Source organism: Narcine bancroftii, unplaced genomic scaffold (assembly GCF_036971445.1).
Source record: "Narcine bancroftii isolate sNarBan1 unplaced genomic scaffold, sNarBan1.hap1 Scaffold_116, whole genome shotgun sequence".
Classification (NCBI taxonomy): Eukaryota; Metazoa; Chordata; class Chondrichthyes; order Torpediniformes; family Narcinidae; genus Narcine; species Narcine bancroftii.
In genome coordinates, this window is record NW_027211851.1 from 728,960 (window position 1) to 741,271 (window position 12,312).

The 12,312-nt window shown below is 41.2% G+C and overlaps 1 long non-coding RNA gene across 1 annotated transcript in view; it reads right to left on the bottom strand.

Annotated features, from left to right (window-relative positions):
* Positions 1-12,312, bottom strand: part of LOC138750316 (uncharacterized) — a 38,605-nt gene that overhangs the window by 4,210 nt on the left and 22,083 nt on the right. Inside the window, exon 3 of the long non-coding RNA XR_011349256.1 lies at positions 8,260-8,400. This is a non-coding gene — a long non-coding RNA (uncharacterized lncRNA). The remainder of the gene's footprint in view (positions 1-8,259; positions 8,401-12,312) is intronic.

Here is a 12,312-nt window from a genome sequence, read left to right on the forward strand (position 1 = left end):
CTGCACTGGATTCTGTGTTTCCAATTCTGGAAGGGATTGCTCAGCTCATGGAAGTTATGTCAAATATGTCAATGCAGATGACTCATCAGATGACTCAAGGATTTTTGGAAATGAAAACTCAAATGAACACTGTGTGTGAAGAAATAACTTTCATGAAGCAAGATATTAATGTAGTTAAGAGTGATGTTACGAGATGGACACGATCAGTGGATACTGTGCAAGATCATTTTAAAAAGATTGTGGAGGCTTTTTTGAATGCAAGAGTCAAGTGGAGCGTAATAGAGATAAAATGGAAATAGTGGAAGATCCTTTTGTAGATTGGGGGATTCAGAAGAAGGAATTATTGAAGTTTGACATTAGAAAACCAAAGTCGTAGAAATAATGTTAAGATAGTAGGTCTTCCGGAAGATATGGAAGGTTCGGATCCGGAGAAGATTTTGAAGAAATGGAACCCAGAAGTGTAGGGCAGGTAATTCATTCCGGATGGACTGGAATTAGATCGAGCAAACAGAGCGTTAAGGAAGAAACCGTTTCCAGGCCAATTACCACGAGCAGTTTTGATTCGCTGTTTTAAATATCAAGACAGAGAGGTGATCCTTCGATTGGTGGTGCAGAAAACACGGCAAAATCAGGATCCACTGATGGTTCAAAATAATAGGGTTTGTTTAATGCAGATCTGAGTCAAGAAATTATCAGAAGAGACCGAGAATTTAATTCAGCCTAAGAAGTATTGTGGCGAAAGTGATATAAATTTGCTTTTAGTTATGCGGCAGTATTGAAAGATTTTTATGGGAATTCTCAATCTCAGTTTTTTGAAAATGACCACGATGCTTTAATATTTGCAAATTCATTGCCAGATGTACGAGGAAATGGGCGATCTTCACCATTGTCACCGAAAGGAAGGGTCAATGGGAATGGAAATGGGAAGATTGGAAAATATGGAAAGAATGGGAAAAAAGTTGAATTGACGCAAAGTCTTCTCGATATTGATGATCCGGAACAATCATTGGGATTGGAATCACTGGGTTGAATGTTTTTGTTTCAGGACTTTGTAAAAGTCTGACTGGGGATGGGTGACACTGAGTCCTTTAGTCACCTGCCACTTGTGGACTTTACCACACCCAGATTTTTAGGGGACTGCTACTTTTGAGCAACTTGTTTTGGGATTGATTTTTCTCTATTTTTGGAATTTTTTAAATAGGTGGGATTCAATACAGTGAGACTTAGAAGGGGAGTATTATTTTATAGTGGGATGCACATTTGTGAGAAGGTTTAACAGTGATATACTATGAACTGTGTCAGATACTGTGACACCAGGTTGACAGTGGGGAGAAGGTTTAACAGTAATGTACGATAAACTGTGAGATACAGTGACACCCATTCACAGATGTGTAAAGGTTTAATGATGATGTATGGTAGACTGATAAGAGATACTGAGACAATTGTTATATAGAGAATTTAGGTTAAAATGACTTAAGTTAAAATGTGATGATTAATCATAAAAAGGGAAGCCAGAACGGACAGGGAGCTTACTAGCAGCCAAGGACAAAAGGTTCAGCTGGATATGTTTTTTTAAACCTATCTTTCCATGGTCATAGTGAGAGACATGCAGGAGACAAAAGATTGATAAGAAGGGTGAGAAACAGAATTTAGTGTATGTAGAGTTCACAGCGTACGTAACGAACGTGATAATTAAAAATGCAGTTATACTTAGAATGCTTTTGCAATACTAACCAATTAAAACAGTATTAATAAGAAGGGGAAGGGCAAACAATAAGGGTATAAAAATCAATGCACTGTATGTATCGGGGCTTAACTGGTGAGAAGCCAGTTGAGTCCAACTCTGCAGACTTGTAAATAAAGCTTGTCGTGTCATCAGTTTTAAAGAGACTCATGTGTGAGAAGTTTTATTTCTGACAAATGGGGGCTCGTCCGGGATCTACACTCCGGCCATGAGGGGAGGCGAGAAGAGGGACATCGGAGGTGGTGCACCCCGCTGAGTTCAGCGGCTCCTAGTCCCTTGCTCGTCGCTTCGGGCGGCTTGAGCGAGTGGTATCCGGACAGGGTGACACGACAAGACGGAGAGGAGAAGGGTGACGGTTCAATCCCCGGGAAGACACCGGTAAGTGACGACTTACGATTGTGGTGTGGGGATTGGGTAACAGGTGTAACGGGATACACCTGTTTGGATAAAAAACCTAACGTAATAGATCAGGTATAGAGCTTTTGTCGTGGCGTGAGGACCCTGTCGTGGGACTCTAGGATAGACCCCAGGGAAACCTCGGCGGTAACCGAAGGAGGGACAGCACCTCCGACGAAGTGCCGAGAAGAGAGGGGTCAACCCCAGGGAAACCTCAGCGGTAACCGAAGGAGGGACAGTACCTCCGACGAGGCGTCTGAGAAGAAGGGAGTAGGGTCCAGAACGAGAGGGTCCTCAGCAACGATAAACGGATCTAGGTGGGAAAATGGGAGGATCAAAATCTAAGGGCTCGTCTGAAAATTCAGGACAATTCCTGGGAGTTCCCCTTGACAGCCCTTTGGGGAGAATGTTTGAAAATTGGGATAGTAAAAGATATCGAGACAAAAACAAGGAAAAGATGGTCCAATATTGTCTCCTTTGGTCGAAACAACCTATTAAAGGTTCCTCGGTCTGGTGGCCGAAATTTGGATCTGATGAGGATTGGGTTAGACAAGCATTAAACATATATGTAAATTCGAGACCAAAGGTGAATCAAGAAGAGTCAGCATATGCATTTTGTTGGGTTCCCTGGCCAGGATCCTTAACAAAATGTTTTAAATTGAGGGTAGCGGGAGAAAAGAAGTGGGAACCTCTGGACAACCTTCCCCCTCCTTATATTCCCCCGGTGCCTACTGCGCCCGAGGAAAGCTCATTACCGGAGGGGAAAGGTGATGAATCTGATTGCCCCGAAAGGGGCCGGGAAAAAAAGGATGAATTAAGGGAGTCGGACCCTAAACTTCCACCGGTAAACCGACCCTGGACAAGATCCCAGACTGGTCCAGGACCATCAAAGTTTTCAATAAGCCTAAATCCCCTGAGGGAAGTTCCTATGGGAGGACCGGGAGGGGGAACGGGATATGTGAATGTTCCCCTAACTAGTACAGAGGTGCGGGGATTTAAGAAAGAAATGAAAAAGTTATTGGAAGATCCTATAGGACTGGCTGAACAGCTCGACCAATTCCTGGGACCAAACACATATACGTGGGAAGAGATGCAGGCAATAATGGGAACATTATTCTCACCCCAGGAGAGGCAGATGATTCGACGGGCTGCCCTCCTCATGTGGGAATATGAACAACCTGGGGACCCCAGACCCCATGAACAAAAATATCCCTTAAATGAACCCAGGTGGGACAAACGAACACCCGAGGGATTGGCAAGTATGAGACAATATAGAGAGTGGACAATTAAAGGGATACGGGAGGCTGTGCCAAAGGGTCACAATTTCACCAAGGCATTTGGGAACCACCAGGAGAAAGACGAGTCCCCTACTGATTTTTTGGAGAGGGTGAGAAAGAATGTCCAACAGTATGCGGGCGTGGACCCTAGTACACCAATGGGTGAACAGCTTATTCGAATTGAATTTGTTTCCAAATCATGGCAGGACATTAGAAAGAAACTAGAAAAGGAGGAGGACTGGAGCGAAAAACCCCTAAGCGACCTGTTAAAAAAGGCGCAAAAAGTATATGTGCAGAGAGAAGAAGAAGATCAAAAGAAGGCGACAAAGGTTATGGTACAGACTATCCGACAGATGAATGCTGAATCCAGAGGGGAAAGAAAACAAAACCTTCCTCTAAACTTACTTTTGGAGGAAAGATGACTGTGTACACCTCCCATTCTGTGAGTGTTTTATTAACACAAACTGCCCATCGATGGCTGACTGATTCTCGCATATTAAAGTATGAAACCATTTTAATGGTCGGAGAAGATCTACAGTTTGCAAAGATTAATAGCTGCAACCCAGCTCAGTTTTTATATGGCAGTGAAACAGAGAGAGAGGTGGAGCACGACTGTGTCGAGTTGACGGATCTTCAGACCAAGACCCGAGAAGACCTTTGCGATACTCCGCTGGGAGAAGGATATGAATTCTACATTGACGGCTCCGCCAGATGTGTTGACGGAATGAGAAGAAGTGGATATGCTATAATAGAAGGAAATACTTGGAAAGTAGTAGAATCCACGAGACTACCCGGAAGCTGGTCAGCACAATCCTGTGAACTATATGCCTTGCAGAGAGCCCTCAGAATACTGGCAGAGAAAACTGGAACGATTTACACTGATTCCAAATACGCATACGGGGTAGTGCATACCTTTGGTAAGATCTGGAAGGAGCGTGGTCTAATTACATCAAGAGGAAAGGAATTGGCACACGAACAAATGATTACTCTGACTTTAGAAGCCTTGACATTACCCCAGGAAATAGCAGTGGTCTACATACCAAGCCATCAGAGGGGAGATACCCCGACAGCAATTGGAAACAGACTGGCTGATGAAGAAGCCAAAAGGGCAGCCATGCAACAAGAAGTCCGTTTGCTGACCTTAATCCCAATAAGGCAAGGCATAAAGAAGGCTCCCATTTTCACTGCTAAGGAAGAAAAGGACATGGCTCAGCTGGGCGCAAACCAGCTGCCTGATGGAACATGGAAGACACCAGATGGAAGAATGGTTCTAAATAAAGAAATAACTCGCAATATTTTAAAACACCTGCATCAACAGAGCCACTGGGGCACCCAAGCCTTATGTGACACAGTGCTTCGAGAATATGTGTGTAAGGGAATCTACACCTTGGCCCAACAAGAGGTGCAAAATTGTTACCTATGCACAAAAATTAATAAGAAAATAATGAGGACAGGGACCATGGGAGGTCAACCATTAGCCATACGCCCTTTTCAACGTATCCAGATCGACTTCACAGAGTTACCTCAAGTCCAAAGATGGAAGTATCTGTTGGTGGTAATAGATCACTTTACCCGATGGGTGGAAGCCTTCCCAACAGTAAATGCTACAGCCTCTACAGTAGCTCGCCTCCTCCAAGAGCAGATAATCCCCAGATATGGTATAATGGATTCTATAGACTCAGACAGGGGTCCACATTTTTCTTCAAAAATCCAGCAATTGATTTGTAATGCATTACAGGTCTCTTGGAAATTACATACCCCTTGGCATCCACAAAGCTCAGGGAGGGTTGAACGTATGAATGGAACCCTAAAAATGCAATTGACAAAATTAATGGTGGAAACTAAAATGCCTTGGATAAAGTGTCTGCCCCTGGCTTTATTGAGAATTCGTACAGCCCCACGAAAAGATTTAGGGTTGTCCCCTTATGAAATGATGTTTGGGCTTCCTTTCTGGAGTACAGTTGAGGGGTGTCCCACCTTGGGGGAAGGGGATATATTTGTTAGGAACTATTTACAGGCACTGTCACGCTCTCTTACAGATTTACGAAAGAGAGGACTATTGCCTCTAGACTTTTCTTTACACAAAGTAGAACCAGGAGACTGGATTCTCATCAAGACCTGGAAAACTGAAAAACTCCAGCCCCAGTGGGAAGGTCCATACCAAGTTCTCTTAACTACAGAGGCTGCAGCACGAACAAGAGAGAAGGGGTGGACGCACGCATCCAGATTTAAGGGACCTGTAGAGGCGCCTCAGGACCCTGATACGAACTCAGATTGGACTTGTGTTCCTGGAGAAAAACCTCTTACCTTGCGATTTCGCAGAAAGACTTGATTCACAATGTTATTGTTATGTTCTTTGATTTTTCTTAGTTTGCCTATGTCTTTATCAGGTGTGAAATGTAAGAAATGCAGAGACACAGTGGTCCTGTTTCAGGACCACATTTGGGGAAGAAAGGAGGGTAATTTTATTTCCCATACCTCAGTTCCTGAGAAATGCTGGGCAGAAAATACCACCCAACATCCATATACCCCTTGTGTGGAAAAAGAAGGAAATAATATGGGTCATTATATACAGATTCCTAATACCACTCCTTTCCCTCTTAACGGTTGGAAGGGTGACTCAGGCCCACCATGCCCTGATGGACTCTGGTTTTGCATACACACATTTTAAAGAGAGAAAGGGGTGGATTGTTATATAGAGAATTTAGGTTAAAATGACTTAAGTTAAAATGTGATGATTAATCATAAAAAGGGAAGCCAGAACGGACAGGGAGCTTACTAGCAGCCAAGGACAAAAGGTTCAGCTGGATATGTTTTTTTAAACCTATCTTTCCATGGTCATAGTGAGAGACATGCAGGAGACAAAAGATTGATAAGAAGGGTGAGAAACAGAATTTAGTGTATGTAGAGTTCACAGCGTACGTAACGAACGTGATAATTAAAAATGCAGTTATACTTAGAATGCTTTTGCAATACTAACCAATTAAAACAGTATTAATAAGAAGGGGAAGGGCAAACAATAAGGGTATAAAAATCAATGCACTGTATGTATCGGGGCTTAACTGGTGAGAAGCCAGTTGAGTCCAACTCTGCAGACTTGTAAATAAAGCTTGTCGTGTCATCAGTTTTAAAGAGACTCATGTGTGAGAAGTTTTATTTCTGACAACAATGGGTTCACAACATTAACAAGGTTTAACAGTAATGTACGATAAACTGTGTGAGATACTGTGACACCAGGTTCACAATTTGAATAAGATTTAACGGTGAAGTAAAATAAACTGTGACAGATACTATGACACCATGTTCACAATGGGAATAAGGTTTAACGCTGATGTAAAATAAAATGTGGCAGGCAAAGTGACACCAGATTCACAGTGGAGAGAGGTTTAATGCTGATGTGTGGACGAATGAGATTGTTACTGTGACATTGGCTTCACAGCAGTGAGAAGGTTTAACAGTAATGTACAATAAACTGTGTCAGATACTGTGACACCAGGTTCATGGTGGGGAGAAAGTTTAACGAGATGTATGATAAACTGTGTCAGATACTGTGACACCAGGTTTACAGTGGGGAGAATGTTTAACAGTAATGTACGATAAAATGTGTGAGATACTGTGACACCAGGTTCACAGTGGGGAGAATGTTTAACAGTCATGTACGATAAACTGTGTCAGATACAGTGACACCAGGTTCACAGTGGGGAGAAGGTTTAACAGTAATGTACGATAAACTGTGTCAAATACAGTGACACCAGGTTCACAGAGGGGAGAAGGTTTAACAGTCAAGTACGATAAACTGTCAGATACAGTGACACCAGGTGCACAGTGGGGAGAATGTTTAACAGTAATGTACGATAAACTGTGTCAGATACAGTGACACCTGGTTCACATGGGGAGAATGTTTAACAGTCATGTACGATAAACTGTGTCAGATACAGTGACACCAGGTTCACAGTGGGGAGAAGGTTTAACAGTCATGTACGATAAACTGTGTCAGATACAGTGACACCAGGTTCACAGTGGGGAGAATGTTTAACAGTAATGTACGATAAACTGTGTCAGATATTGTGACACCTGGTTCACATGGGGAGAAGGTTTAACGGTGATGTACGGTATGTTGAGGTAGATAACGTGACACCAGGTTCATAGTGGGGAGAAGGTTTAACAGTAATGTACGATAAACTGTGTCAGATACTGTGACACCAGGTTCACAGTGCGGAGAATGTTTAACAGTAATATACGATAAACTGTGTCAGATACTGTGACACCAGGTTCACATGGGGAGAAGGTTTAACGGTGATATACGGTAGACTGAGGCAGATACTGTGACACCAGGTTAACGTTGTGGAGAAGGTTTAACGGTGATATAATGTAAATTGAGATATATACCATGACACCATGTTCACAGTGGGGAGAAGGTTTAACGTTGATGGACGGTAGACTGAGGCAGATTCTATTACACCAGGTTCACAGGGGGAGAAAGTTTAACGTTGATCTACGATAGACTGAGGCAGAAACTTTGAGACAGGATTCACATTCTTGAGAAGTTTAACATTGATGTACGATTAACAGTGTCAGATACTTTGACATCAGGTTCATATTGGGGAGAAGGTTTAACGGTGATGTATGGTAGAGGGAGGCAGATACTGTGACACCAAGCTCATTGTATTGTTCATTTATCTTAATTACAACATCTAATTTATATCTCCATTTTTTTGTGACAACTTCCAAACATTCCATAAACTTCTATTCTAATCAGATTTTGTTCATTTAAATAGGTCACCACTAAAAGCCCAAATCGTTAAGTCTCTTAAGTACACAGCACAAAATTAAATTCTTTACCTGGGTTTGGTTCAACGGCACTTCAGTCTCCTTCATTAATTTTTCAGACCCTCATTTTGTGCTTTATGCTTTGCCCATCCGATTCACCAAATGGGCATCCAACTCTATCTTCTCAGCTTGACCCAACGTCTCCTCTGTAAACTTAAGCAAACCAAGAAGACTAAAGTTAAAATTTTCACATTGGCATTTTTAAACACAAAAATGATGCTACGATTTGCAATTTCACATCAAAATCCCACTTGCTAAACTTGCAAGCAACTGAATCGCATCCTACAGCTGGAAAATTGCAAGAGAACTGCTTGGTTAAAGCAAAGATTCCACCCAGTCACCCCATTAAAGGCCTCCAAGTTAACAACAGATAGCAACCTGAAAGTTAAATTCAAAGATCTGTATCAGGAATATTAACGGGCTGTTAAAAAAAATACTGTTATTGAAAGAAAACTCCTCAGAGAACAACAGGCTCTTGTTGAACAATTCCTATTGTATTCCTCAAAATGGTTTGAATCTTGATTTCAAGCAGAGTCATTTGGCGAAATTGTTGGTCCAGAACAAACCCTGCCCACACACTCCCTTAAATACCTGCAAAGTCGTGGCTCAGCTCTGCTCCATGCTAAATGTATCAAGCTTTTGTGAAGAGATAACGGACTTTAGATGCTGGTTCGTTGAGTCACAAAAACATTAATGATTCTCTGAACAACACACCTCTATCTGAAAATCAACAAGAACCTTCCCGAGTGGTAAATATCAACAAGACATAATATCATTTCACTGTTGTGTTTGTGTCGTTGGAGAATTCCCTTTCCATTCAATCAGAATTGGAGTTTTGGGTGCCGTATTTGAGAAAAGATGTGCTGGTGTTGGAGAAGGTCAGAGATGATTTACTGGAATTATATCAGGAATGAAAGGGTTAGTGTATGAGGAACAATTGTCGACTCTTCGACTGTACTAGTTGGAGTACAGAAGGATAAGGGGGACCTCAGAGGCATTTCAAATGCTGGAAGGCTTGCACAGAGTACATATGGCAAATATGTTTCCCATGGAAGGGGATTCTAGGACAGGAGAGCATAATTACAGGATATAAGGGTGTCAATTTAAAACAAATGTGGAAAAATTGATTTTGTCAGTGGGTCGTGAAACCGATGTGAGATCATTAAGGCAGAGATTGACAGTTATTTGATTAGTCAAGGAATCAAGGGTTATGGGGAGAAAGCTCGGGAGTGTGGGTGAGTGGAAGAATGGTGGAACAGACTCGACGGGCCTACTTCTGCTCCTATATCTTGTGATCTATATCCTGCTGGAGACCTAGACAACCCTCCTCTTGTATTGCATTCTTAGAAAAAAATTCTGCATTGTGGTTTTATGTCATGTGAACCCATTTCCGATTGAATCCCATGTTACAAATAACCCAATGGAAATTCTGCATTGAAAGGACTGCAGCTTCCTTATTTTAAAAATAGTTATGGAGCAGTTCAAATGAGATTTCTTGCTTCTTTTTTTGAAAGGGTTAAAATAGAATCAAATAAAATCGGAGAGGGAAAAGCAGAAGAATTTATATACAAGTGGGAATCAAAATTAATAGTTGGTGATAAAGATACACAATTGTTGAAACATTTGATTAATATATGGAATAAAATAAATGATGAAATTGGTGTAAGTGGATGTACATCACCCAGAATGGCTTTGATTCAAAATCCTCGTATCTTTTTCAAAGGATCATCAATTTCTGGATAGCGAGTTTTGTAAGGGGATTATAAATGTTGAAGATTGTCATGAAAGGTGTCAATTAATGCCATTTGAGCAACTGAGAAATAAATATCATATAACTCATTGCATTCTTTTTTGCTATTTCCAACTAAGAGCATATTTGAAGGGTAAGTTCGGACCAACCATATTGTACTGAAATAGAACTCCTTGTAAGAGGAATTGTTAAAAAAATTATTTGATGATGACCTCTTTATTACAAGTAGGAACTTTCAAATGAGGAGTTCATAAGTTGAGACAAAGGTGGGAAATGGATCTGAATAATTTAATTGATAGGCAAATATGGGGAGATCCATATAAGGATCTCAATGAAAGACATAAATTAGTTCAGTGTAATTGTTTTTACATCAGTCATGTAGCAGATGTCAACAAGGATTTTATCTGAAAGCTACACCTGGAGTCAAGTGACTCAGGCAGTTGGATTTGAAAAGCTCTACAGGAAGCTGATTTGGCAATAGAGATCACGTGATCCAGGGGAGTTGTATTAATTCACTTCAACCCAGCAGTCTGGAAGTATTGACTAGAGATCCACACTGCAGCAGTGAGGAAGGAATTCACAACTAGTTTTCCTTCTGCAGTTACTTCTTACACCAGAGAAATTGAATAGAATAAAATCAGAATTATCAGATCAATGTTTTAGGTGTGGTGAAGATGTCGCAACTTTCTTGCATTCAACTTATCTTTGTCCTAATGCAAGATCTTTTTGGGGAGAATTACAATATTAATGGAACAAGTTATCGGAGATTTTTTCCGCAGAATCTGATCTTATTTTATTAGGAAATATTGAAGGAACAAGGCCCAAATTAAATATATAAATATATCAATTGAAATTTGTTAAATTAACGTTAGTGGTGATGAGGAAATATATTGCACTTATTTGGAAATCAGATATATATATATATTTTTACAGATGCCAAGATGACATGCAAAAATTCAAAGTTGTATTCCTATGGAAAAAATTACATATTGATTGAGAAATATATACTCTATGCTTTTGCAAATTTGGCACCTGAATATTCAAATATCAGATTTCAATTTGTAATAATGCCCTTTCCATCCCTCTGGACATGTGCGATTCTCCTGTTAGTTACAATTTTGTTAGATTTCTTCGCCACTGTGAAATCTGGGGAAGTGGACGACTAGTACAGGGCACCAGAAAACAGGAAGACCACACCCCACCAACATCTCAGAAGCAGAGGATTCAATCCATGGGTCAGTGACCAAGGAAGCAGACCAGTGAGGGGTTCTGCAGCTGAAAGACCCCATAGGTGGCAGGCTGTAGGTGTCTTGAGGAGAGGAACCCACGCAGGCTGCGGGCTTCTGAACAAAGAAGTCAAGGAACTCACACCAGGCTGTGGAATGCTAGAGACTGGGTCAAAACTGGCTAAAAGTGTTTCAGGTATCAGACTTGGGAATTGAATAAGTGCTAAATTGTTCCTAATTATGTCAGAGGTTCCAAACTGGAGCTCACATTGCCAATGACTTGGATGGTCTGTGAGCATTGAAAGAGAATCCAGAGACCATCAGTGACTTGGCCCAGCATTTAGGGTGGTGGGGGTTGGGGAGCACTCAGTCTTTCTCTGACTGCAAGAGGCATTTCAGGCAATTTCTGCCAGAGGTGAGTCTGTCTGTCTTACAGCTGGAAAAAAGCAATTTTGTGTGATATGACACTTTTTAATTACATGACTGTAAATTGTCTCCTGAAATAGAGAGAGAGGTTCAAGTTTCAAACTATTACAAACTCCACTCACCAGATTATACCTCTTCCCACTTTTTTTTTGCAAGGACACCATTGATTTTATCACAGCTCTTCTGCTGCATCTGTCCTGTGACAGATTATATATTTTACATTGTATATAGATATGTTTTTGAAAGAGTTGGATTGGACGAGTCGTTTAGGTCACAAACATATACATCCACTTCACAAAACAGCTCTTATTTAAAATGCAAGAGCTTTGCTGAGACTGAGCCAAGAGCCTTTGCAAAGACAAAACAAGGAGACTTTTGCGAAAGAATTTCAAAAGGAGGTGTAAATGGAATATTGTTTTTAAAGCAACAGATGAATGGACTCAGAAGTTTGGGTCTGGTGCAATCATCTGGCTGGTACCAGTTTGCTGTTCTAAGAAGGTCATGTGGTTTTGCAAGCAGAGAGGAGAGACCAAATAGGCTTTTTCTAAAATTGAGAGAGAGAGAGAGAGAGAGAGAGAGAGAGAGAGAAATGGCAAGCTGGCATCTTGTTTTGAAGACGGTTTGTGAGTTCTCAGTTCAACCTGTTGAAAAACTTTGTTGTCC